Source organism: Schistocerca cancellata, chromosome 4, assembly GCF_023864275.1.
Source record: "Schistocerca cancellata isolate TAMUIC-IGC-003103 chromosome 4, iqSchCanc2.1, whole genome shotgun sequence".
NCBI classification, from domain to species: Eukaryota; Metazoa; Arthropoda; class Insecta; order Orthoptera; family Acrididae; genus Schistocerca; species Schistocerca cancellata.
Genome location: NC_064629.1, coordinates 789170972 through 789183036, shown reverse-complemented (window position 1 = coordinate 789183036; position 12065 = coordinate 789170972).

Below are 12065 nucleotides of genomic sequence, written 5' to 3'. Positions count from 1 at the left end.
GAGTGCTGCTCGAGTATTTGGTGTCCCCAGCATTAAACGAAGGCATGGGATAAATTCAGAAGAATGCTGCAAGATTTATTCCCGGTAGGTTCGAGTAACACGTGAATATTACGGAAATGCTCCGTGAACTCCAATTGGAATCCCCGGAGGAAAGACGACTGTTGCAAAAGTTTAGAGAACCGACGTTGCAGACCGACGGCAGAACGATTCTACTGCTACCAACGTACATCTAACGTAAGGATCACTATTACCAAATAAGAGAAATTAGGGTTCGTACACAGGCATACACACAGTTGTTTTTTATTCGTTCAATTTGCGAGTGAAACAGAAAAGTGGATGACTAGCAGTGGCAGGAGGTGCCCCAGGCTATGCACCTATGGTGGCTTGCGAAGTGTTTTCGCAGATATGGATGTAGACATCTATATCCTAAACGGCCTTTCCTACAAAAAGCCATATCTCGTCTTACCAACGAGTTCTCAGGGAACTAGCCGTGCTCCGTACGGTCTGTGGCGCCTTGCCACGGTTCGTGCGGCTGCCCCCGTCGGAGGTTCGAGTCCTCCCTCGGGCATGGGTGTGTGTGTGTGTGTGTCTTGTCCTTAGCGTAAATTAAGTTAAGTTACATTACGTAGTGTGTAAATCTAGGGACCGATAACCTCAGTAATTTGGACTCATAGAACTTACCAAAATTTCCAAATTTCTTCAGGGTACTATCCAGATCTGTTAGGTTGCATTTAACTGGCAGGTCCTCACCGCTAACTACCAGCCAGGAATGAGTCTCTGCTCTACTGGCGTCCTTCTCAAACCAAGGATCTTCTCTAACGATCACCGCCACCTTGGTGACCACCAATAATTACCGTTTCAAAAGCGTTGCCTTAAAATTATCGTGGCTCGAATTTACTCATGTACAGAGGAAATAATATTAAGTAATTATTGTCTCTCGTCTTGGGGACACACAGATACTCGGTAGGCAGGGTATTTTTAATTTCAAATTAGAACTCATTTCCTTAGTGAAATGAATGTAGTGTAAGAGGGGATTTCCGTTTCACTGCAGTGCTGCAGCGTATTTGAAACCCAGCGCGGCTCCGATGCGGGTTAAGAAACACTAACATGTAGACAAGGGGATGGTGTTGCCTTCGAATGAAACATTTTTCATCGCCCCTTATACACTCACGTTCCGGAAACACAAAACACCTTGGACTAGTAAAGACAGGACGTCCATATTCACAGGACAAGTACATTAGTATGTTCTGCAGAAATGATTAGCATTTCCGTCACCTCGCTTGAGCATCAGTCCTGTTGCCTAGTAGGCACAGAGTCCACCTTGGGCACTAATAACTCTGTTCCATGCGTGACGACATCGATGTGTATGGTGCCATGTGGTACAGCTATCCATGATGCATACATCTTTTTTCAAAGTTCATCTGTGGTGGGTGGGATTGGATCACAGCGCTGCACTCGTCATTTCACCATGTCCCATACCTTTTCGATTGGTGACAAGTCCTGTGATCTAGCGGGCCAAAGCAAAAGGCTGATTTGTGGTTGTACCCAGTAGCACCCCACACAATGAAGGCTTGAGTTGGCGCTGTATGTCTTCTGCGAATGCTCTCACAGGTGAAGCTCCCCATGTCGGTGGCGAACCAAAACGCATCCATCATACAATCAGGACCTGGATTGGTCGGAAAAGTGGACGACGCGCACGTAATCCATGCCGTAATAGACGGCGACGGACTGTCGCTCCTGATATGACTAGCGTACGATGAGTTACACTGTTCCACGGTAGTGCCAGATCCGAGGAGGACGTAGCTCTCAGCCGCAATGCCATTCGGATGAGGTGTCGATCTTTTCGCGGGTTGGTGTGGGTTGAGCTACCTGACCCAACTCGTCGTGTTCTACGGCCTTCCGTGAACCATTCTGCACACACATGTTACACAGCTGGAACACTTCTTGCCACACGAGCAGCGGTTTCCGGAATGAATGCATCACATTCTCTCATGCCAATAATGCGCACTCTTTGGAGCTCACTGATTTGATGGTACGGTTCGTGTATACGCCTGCGACGGTTCTTGCACGTGTGCTTAAGTCACTCAGATCTATTACCTCCAGTTTATGGCGACAACGAGATCCGCAGGTGCATTTTACCGGTCTGTGGTGTTGCCTCGCGATATCGATATTGTCCACGAATCCGCGGTCCGACAGAAGCTAATCATTTCTGCAGAATACAATAAAGTACATTTCTGTAAATATGAACGTCCTGCCTCTAGTATTTCAAGGTGTTCTGTCTTTTTCTGAACATGAGTGTATAACAGTTTGAAGTAAGTCAGTGACCTTTAGGATGCGAGCATATTTAAGGTGAGGCGTACTGCACCTCATGGTCTAACTCGTTTTCGCGTTTGAAGGAGCCCACACTGTGTCAGTGGTAGCAGAGAAGTTCGATCTCGGTAAACTGTGCATTCACCCTGTGTGATAGTCTGTAGAACTCTAAATTTGTGTGGATCGCAGTATAGGTCAACTTAGAAATTGTCACGGAGTTAGTCTCAGAGCATCGCACCTGTTTGCTGAATTCTTGAACCTTATGTATACTATGGTATCTGTGTCAAGGGGCATTTTGTGTTAAACGCGGGTGAGTTGGTATTAGTTAAAATGGGACCCAGGGAATAAACCCTGAAATTTCGTTTCTGAAGATACAAAATTTCTCCAGTCAGGATGACTTCATTTTTCATATTAATATAGCTTAGGCACTGTACGAATACCAGTGCACGTGAAATTTAACGATGTTACGAAATAAGTGACTATACGATATAATAAAGCTGATACAGTCTAATGAAAACTACTATATATTCGCTTAATATTTAGAAATGTTTCGGTAAACGAGGCTTGTTATCTTCTTTCTTCTTTCCCCATGCTGTATCCGACATTTGCACGATATCGACATGTTAATTCGGATTTGTCAGTGTTAGTGGTAGAGGGTGGCTGGATGCCCTTCCTCTCGCTACCCCTTTCCCCTGAGACGCTATGTGTGTACCTCATCCGTCTGCGTCTAGTGCTCTCTCAACTGAAAGCGTGAGAACGATTTTCGAAATGGTTGCGAATCTGAGCGGACCCTGAAGTAAACCGAGAATCCTATTACTTGAGTACTCGAAGCAGTGCAGTTCTAGCAGTTTAAAACTGTGTGCCGTGCGGGGATAGCTCAGTCAGACTGTTTTCGAAATTATTACGGTGACATCTACATCTACATGGATACTCTCCAAACCACATTTACATAACTCTCTATTATTCCAATTTCGTATAGCGCTCGGAAAGAATGAATACCTATATCTTTCCGTACGAGCTCTGACTTCCCTTATTTTATCGTGGTGATCGTTCCGCCCTATGTAGGTCGGTGTCAACAAAATATTTTCACATTCGGAGGATAAAGTTGGTGATTGGAATTTCGTGAGAAGTTTCCGTCGCAACGAAAAACGCCTTTCTTTTAATGATTTCCTGCCCAAATCCTGTATCATTTCTGTGACACTCTCTCCCATATTTCGCGATAATACAAAACGTGCTGCCTTTCTTTAAACTTTTTCGATGTACTTCGTCACTCCTACCTGGTAAGGATCCCACACCGCGCAGCAGTATTCTAAAAGAGGACGGACAGGCGTAGTGTAGGCAGTCTCCCTAGTAGGTCTCTTATATTTTCTAAGTGTCCTGACAGTAAAACGCAGTCTTTGGTTAGCCTCCCCCACAACATTTTCTATGTGTTCCTTCCAGTTTAAGTTGTTCGTAATTATAATACCTAGGTATTTTGTTGAATTTACGGCTTTTAGATTAGACTGATTTATCGTGCAACCTAAATTTAACGAGTTCCTTTTAGCACTCATGTGGATGACTTCACACTTTTCGTTATTCAGGGTCAACTGCCACTTTTCGCACCATTCAGATATCTTTTCTAAATCGTTTTGCAGTTTGTTTTGATCTTCTGATGACTTTATTAGTCGATAAACGACAGCGTCATCTGCAAATAACCTATGACAGCTGCTCAGATTGTCTCCCAAATCGTTTACATAGATAATGAACAGCAAAGGGCCTATAACACTACCTTGGGGAACGTCAGAAATCACTTCTGTTTTACTCGATGAATTTCCGTCAGTTACTACTAACTGTAACCACTCTGACAGGAAATCACAAATCCAGTCAGATAACTGAGACAATATTCCATAAGCACGCAATTTTACTATAAGCCGCTTGTGTGGTACAGTGTCAAAAGCCTTCCGGAAATCCAGGAATACATAATCGATCTGAAATCCCTTGTCAATAGCACTTCATGTGAATAAAGAGCTAGTTGTGTTTCACAGGAACAATGTTTTCTAAACCCATGTTGACTGTGTGTCAATAGACCGTTTCCTTCCACGTAATTCACAATGTTCGAATACAATATACGTTCTATGATCCTGGTGCATATCGACGTTAACGATATGGGCCTGTAATTTGGAGGATTACTCCTACTACCTTTCTTGAATTTGGTGTGACCTGTGCAAATTTCCAGTCTTTGGGTATGGATCATTCTTCGAGCGAACGGTTGTATATGATTGTTAAGTATGGAGCTAATGCATCAGCATACTCCGAAAGGAACCTAATTGGTATACAGTCTGGACCAGAAGACTTGCCTTTATTAAGTGATTTGAGTTGCTTCACTACTCCGAGGATATTTACTTCTACGTTACTCATGTTGGCAGCTGTTCTCAATTGGAATTATTGAATATTTACTTCGTCTTCTGTTGTGAAGGCATTTCGGAAGGCTGTGTTTAGTAAATTCGCTTTGGCAGCACTGTCTTCGATAGTATCTCCATTGATATCACGCAGAGAAGGCATTGATTGTTTCTTGCCGCTAACATACTTCACATACGACCAGAATCTCTTTGGATTTTCTGCCAGGTTTCGAGACAAAGTTTCGTTGTGGAAACTGTTATAGGCGTCTCGCATTGAACTCCGCGCTAAGTTTCGAGCTTCTGTAAAGGATTGCCAATCTAGGGGGTTTTGCATCTGTTTAAATTTGGCATCTTTGTTTCATTGTTTCTGCAACAGTGTTCTAACCCGTTTGTTGTACCAAGGTGGATTAGCTCCATCGTTTGTTAGTTTATTTGGTATAAACCTCTCAATTGCTGCCGTTACTATTTCTTTGAATCTAAGTCACATCTGGTCTACACTTATATTATTAATTTGGAATGAGTGCAGATTGTCTCTCAGAAGGCGTCGAGTGAATTGTTATCTACTTTTTGGATTAGGTATATTTTTCGCCTATTTTTCGAGGATTTGGGGATAACAGTATTCAGTCTCGCTACGCCAACCCTGTGTTCACTATATATCGGTTTTGATGCTGGTTATTGACTCAGGATTATTTGATGCAAAGAGGTCAAGTGTGTTTTCACAACCGTTCACTATTCACGTGGGCTCATGAACTAACTGCTCGAAACAATTTTCAGAGAATTCGTTTATCACAATTTCGGATGATATTTTATGCGTACCTCCGGAATTAAACATGTATTTTCGCTAACATATCGAGGGTAATTTGAAGTCACTACCAACTATTATCGTATGAGTCGGGTACGTGTTTGAAATCAAACTCAAGTTTTCTTTGAACCTTTCAGCAACTGCATCATCTGAACTGGAAGGTCGGTAAAAGGATCCAATTATTATTTTATTCCGGTTGCCAACAATGACCTCTGTCAAACTAACTCATAGGAAGTATATACTTCAATTTCGCCACAAGTTAAACTACTTCTAACACCAACAAACACGCCACCGCCAACCGTGTTTAGCCTATCTTTTCGGAACTCCGTTAGCTTCTTCGCAAAAACTTCGGGTGAGCTTATATCCTGCTTTAGCCAGCTTTCAGTGCCCATAACGATTTGCGCATCAGTGCTTTCTATTAGCACTTGGAGCTCTGGTACTTTCCCAACACAGCTACGACAATTTACAACTGTTATACCAATGGCTCCTGTATCTATGTTCTTCCTGTGTTCAGCCTATATCATTTCTGACTTAAGACCTCTAACATAAAAAAACCGCCCAGTCCACGCCACACAGCCCCTGATACTCGTGTAGCCGCCTCCTGCGTATAGTGGACACCTGACTTATTCAGCGGAACCCGAAACCCAACCACCCTTCGGCGCAAGGAATCTGCAGCCTACACGGTCGCAGAACCGTCTGAGCCTCTGATTCAGACCCTCCACTCAGTTCTGTACCAGAGGTCCGCAATCGGTCCCGTCGACTATGCAGCAAATTGTCAGCTCTGCTTTCATCTTGCAAGACTGGAAGCCTTTACCACTTCTGTTAGCCGCTCGAAACCAGAGAGAATCTTTTCTGATCCAAAGTGACACACATCATTGGTACCGACGTGAGCAACCACCTGCAGTTGGCTGCATCCTGTGCTCTTCATGGCATCCAGGAGGACCTACACGGTATACACACGGAGTGTACATTGGTTTTCTTACCCGCCTTGTCAGCCAAGTCCATAAGGGGCACCATAACGCTCCTAACGTTGGAGCTCCCAACTACCAAAAGTCCCACCCTCTGCGATTGCCCTGATCTTGCAGGCTGAGTGGTTTCCTCTGAAACAGGACAGATGACAGCATCTGGCTCAGCGACAGTGTCAGCCACGGACAGCACCTGGACCCTGTTTGTCAGACAAACCGCGCAGGCCCTACGTGCGGCCGCCTCGGAAGTCTTTCGCCGCCTGCTTCGCTCCGGGGCGACCTCCCACTCGACCGCAGGTGAGGGGTCAGCCTCAGTGCGAGCAGTAACTGGGTTGGCCACCGGTGAGGACCGATCGGAGGGCTCTGACGCGCTGGACGTCCGTTGGATCCCCACGGCCTGCCCACAGCAGTTGTGCCCATCCACTGCAGCCTCAAGCTGTGTAACAGAACTCATCACAGCCTGAAGCTGAGAGCCAAGTGTCACCAACTCGGCTCGCATCCGTACACAACAATCGCAGTCCCTGTCCATACCAAACACCGTGGGAAACTAAACTATGCACATAAACGAACTATCGGCACGTGCTGCGCAACTCTAATGTAGACCCTGACGAAAACGCACGAACTGTGTCTAGTAATACGCAGGTATTCAAGAACCTAACTACCGAAGCAGTCAGGTGGAACTAAATAATTTGCCCCTGATAAGGAACTTGTATATCACAAAAACGGTTTGCTTTCTGATGCAAACGAAAACGCGAGAACTGTGGCTATTAGATTTTAAATTTACACGCAGAAACTCAAGAAACAGACTATTAAAGCACACAGATGATATAAAAAATTTCGCTCCTGGCTAAAAACTCGTAAATGTCCCAAAAGCGGTTTACTTATCTGTTGCTGCGACTGTCGCGGTCGGCTACTGCTGCCTGACATCAACTGAGACTCACGAGAAAACCGTGCTACGAGCGTCGGCTTGACTGAAAACGAACAGTAGGCTGTTCATGAGTCCCATTCTTATGGAAGTGGATTAAAGTTAAAACTGTAGTAGTATTAACAACAACAATGGCTGAAATTAACGTCAAGAAGATGATGTAAGTAGATTTTAAAACTTTCTTCGTTTCAAAGACGGGAACAGTCATGTGTCTTACATACTCCTACTTAAACTACGTCATCAACAATGGAGGTGAATCTGAGACTGAATTAAAACTACACATGATGCAAGGAAGAGGCCAAACTGTCAACATGAACTGGAAAAGGAAGAATTTTGCCCGTTTATATAGTTTTTATAATTACAAGGATATTTTAAAAGGAAAACACCAAAAAAGTGCGTTTCACATGAGGTTTCAAGTTTATGTAGAAAAAGAATTAGCTCCGTAATTTCAATTGAAACAAGAATATGTTTTAATGTGGTTAAAACAAACAAAAAGATGTAGTTGAAGAAAAAGATGTCGGTAGACAACTTGCCCGCGAAAATATCTTAGTATCGAGCCCGAGTCCGGCCCACAATTTGAATTTTCCAGGAAGCTTCAATTCAGTGCCCACTATAAAGCAGAGTGAAAATTCATCCTCGAATATTATTCATATTTATTCGGTTTGTCGCCCATTTTCTGAAATGGAAAACAATTCACAACAATGAAAATCTATTTAATATGCAACCACCAAAGCGTATAACAAAAAAACAAATGGTTCCACAAAAACTATAAATGAAAATGTACTCAGGTGTAGTTGCCGACATTGTGGGGGAGAAAGTAGCGTAGAGTCCTTGTGTTGCTCTTCCACGACATTTAGTGAACCCATAGATGAAATGTGTATTGGCATACTCTCCATCAGTAACCAATCCCTACTGATGCATTTCACTGTTAACGTTAGTTCTAACTCTGTTGGATAAATAAACCCAATAGACAACTGAACTGTACTAAATGCATGCTGTAGGACGAAGAGCAACGTGAGCATCACTATTGTGTTAACAGGAAGTACTGAGAGTGAAACGACACACACTGGGCATAGCGTCGACATTTGCACGGTTGTGCAGATATTTCCAGTGGAATGTAGATACAAAGAAAAAAGTGCTAAGAAATAAAAGAAATGCAATTACTTTGCAACAAAACAAACCACCGGAGACCATACGTGCATTATACAAAAATACTCAGTGTAATATCTCCTACTACGGAGATCCTTCTGGAACACAAATGGGTATCACTGACGTTATTTTCGAGAAGCAATATTGAGAAAATTTAGAGAACCGGCAGTTGAGGCTGAATGCAGAATGATTCTAGTACTGTCAACGTACATTTCGTATAAGGTCCATGAAGATAAGGTTAGAAAGATTAGTGGTCGTACGGAGGCATATAGATAGTCGTTTTCCCCTCCCTCTATTTGCGAGAGGATCAGAAAAGGAAAAGACTAGCAATGGTACACGGTACCCTCCGCCACGCACCATACGGTGGCCTGCTGAGTATGCGTGTAGATGCAGATGTAGAAAAACCATCCGCATTTTCGATGGGGTTCGGGTTCACCCCGTGTTACTAAATTTACCCCTGGAAGAGTCTCTGAAATTGTTACATATTAAATATCTTAAGTTTAAATACGATGTAAAACGCTTTATGGATAAATTGTAAAGAAGTGTTTTAGTGGAAAGTACACAATTTTAAACATGAAGTTAACGAATATTATCACAATGGTCTCACCTATAACCATCCATGTATCGTATAATGAACTTACGTGATCTGAAGAAAAGTATGACCGACCAGTGAGGCAGCAAAATGTATTTTGCCTCTCTTTAAGGGTGTTTACCATTGTTATTTTCAGACAATATTTTTCTTTTTGGGAAGAGGCCAGACATGGGAAAGAACGAAATATGTGAAGACTGCTGGTTATTTCCACGCTTATTTATTTCCCAGTGTAGAAAGACACTTAATTTTCAGCAGAGAGTGTGGTGAGGGTACTCACTACTCCAGAGAGTACCGCACTATAATCGGTAAGATTCGAAGCGCAGCAGCTGTATGGGTTGGCAGTACGAACTATACCGAGGTCCGCCAGAGGCCGCAGTTGACAACCAATGGCTATCACGTGTGTGAATAGCGATTGGTCGATACCTCGTTAAACACCGGAGCAGTAAGCTAAGGCGGACAGTTCTCTTCAGCGCGCCCATGCGTGTACAGTCTCCATTTACCGCCGACTGTACCAGCTGCATTGTTAGTCCGTCGTCTCCGAGACTTAGGCTCCGTAGGCATCGTAGGCCGGCTCTGGACTCTACGTAGGCATCACTCAGAGGCACAGTGACAGGGCTTTAACATTTTAGAGGACCTGTAATAATTTCGGACGTCTGGCACTGTAGGACATTTCACAAGAAGCAGCATCATTTAAGTTGAGTATTTGTTCATATTTAACAAATATTATTTTATTACTAATTGTTGGGACTCTTTTTGATTGAAGATAACCTACTCCTCCTGCACTCCCACCAGAGGGCACATCTTTGTGAAACCCTCACTTCCAGCCCTTTCGTGCGTCCTCTGTCACTGCAATATTTTGCTGTGTATTTGTTAACGAAAGCAACAAAAAGTTCAATACAGCAGCTACAGTGACATCGTATTTCATTAAAAAAAAATTCTTCCCCCGGTAATATATCGTTGTGTACATTTCTTTCAGTGCAAAAGTGATAAAAGACGTATATTGTGTTATTGATAATCTATGAACAAACTGATAGATTAGGTTTTGTGTCCTGAAATAGAATCGATAATTGTGAAAGTATAAACTTTAATAATTATCTGAACTTTTCAGAAGATTAAACTTCGAGAAAGGTAGAAAATTCCCTATATTAGATATTATGACCGTGTAAGAGAAGCTGCGGATGCCTACTCATAACACTCTACACAAAATATAGTTCTTCGTCCCTTCTCGCAACAACTGAGAAATATGTGTGATACTATGATACTAGATGTGACAGAAATCCAGATTTACGCAGTAAGAAAAGTATACTAACTACTACTTACTTGTTAGTCAATAGGATTACATCAGTCAGATTTCGATCAGTATTTCCGATCAATATTTTACTGATAAGTTGGTTAACGTTTAGCTTGAAACATACAACCAGATGAAGGTTTCTAGCATTAAAATTCATTACATCATTTTCAGCAGTGCAAATCCCCTCTCATAAAACCTTAACACTGGAGTGAACGATTTCCTACCTACTTATTAATAGCTAATATCGTGCGAACTGTCAATGCATTCTCCACAGAAACTTAGAGCGGTCCGAGTGCTAATGTTTGTGAAAGCTGCTGCTTCTGCGATTTTCAGGTGTTTTTCTTCATTCAATCCGAGCCACTGAAAAAACGCCATTGGATACGTTGTTGACGATACACTGATGAAAAACGTTTGAGATTTCTAAATTAAAAAGAAAAATTCGAAACCATACACTAACCTCTAAAAGGATGGAAGAGCTTTATTTGCGTATCGACTGGTACTAAAACTGAAACTATTAAGCAATATTCAATATTATCGCCGCATCTTTAATGATTATTTACAGCAGATATTCACCTTATATCTAAAAGATCTTTTCTCAGAGATAAAACACCAGGATATAGCTTCCTTATTGACAAGAAACTATACCATTCGCTTTAGTGAAACATTCTCAACTTTTGCATTTAGTAATTTCGGAAATAATTGGAAGGCTAAACAAACTGTATCTTTAGAGAGTTAGTATATTATTAGTTAATTTGATTTTAAAGGAACAAATATAATACGACGTACGCGTTACATAAAAACACTATTCGAGTATCTAAAGTATCGGATACCTCATTAGGATGAAATTAAACAGTGAGACTTTTTTATATTCTTTTTCTAGCAGCAGAGAAGTGGTCTCCGACGGACCACATATCTTGCGTCCGGGAGAGAGGCTTCCGCCGATGACAGCTGTCCTGGCCCACTTTTCTTAATTAAACAGGTTCCCGTCGTGAGATATAAATCATTCCATCACGCTTCTGCCTGCTTCGTTGTAACAGCTACACAGAATGAGCTCCGACTATCGCCTTCCTTGTTTCTATACCCACCGATGGCTTCGGCAGGGTACAGTAATGAAATGCAAGTCAGCAGCTGAATTTCACAGGCACACAACTTGCTTTTCTCTTCTCCCTACGGGTCACATTTGGATTTAATTAAGGTGGAATGCCTTACATTCTCGGCATCCCTATATGTGTCTCTTTTTGTATACAATTTTGTGTTGATTATAGTAGATACAGGTAAGGAACTGTGGTACACTACATTTGTGCGTATTCTTCTTATTACATTTTATAGTAATTTGTATGATGTAATTAAAGTTACATTATTCGCAGGGCTTATCGCTAATTATATCGTACTGACGGTCCAAACATTTTTTATAATAGCAAGTATTTATTCATTTACAGATGTGCATAATTTAATTGTATTCAAGTTTTAAAATGAGATGTATTTAATTTTATTGAAGGAATAATAATATTTGTTGATCATGTCATTGTGCTTATTTACGGAACTTTACACATCTTTTAGAGAATATCATTTGCAGTACTGAAATTGTAACAATGTACCGAGAACTGTATGGTATAAGGTTTGATAAGAAAAAATCCATTCGCCGCCTCACTG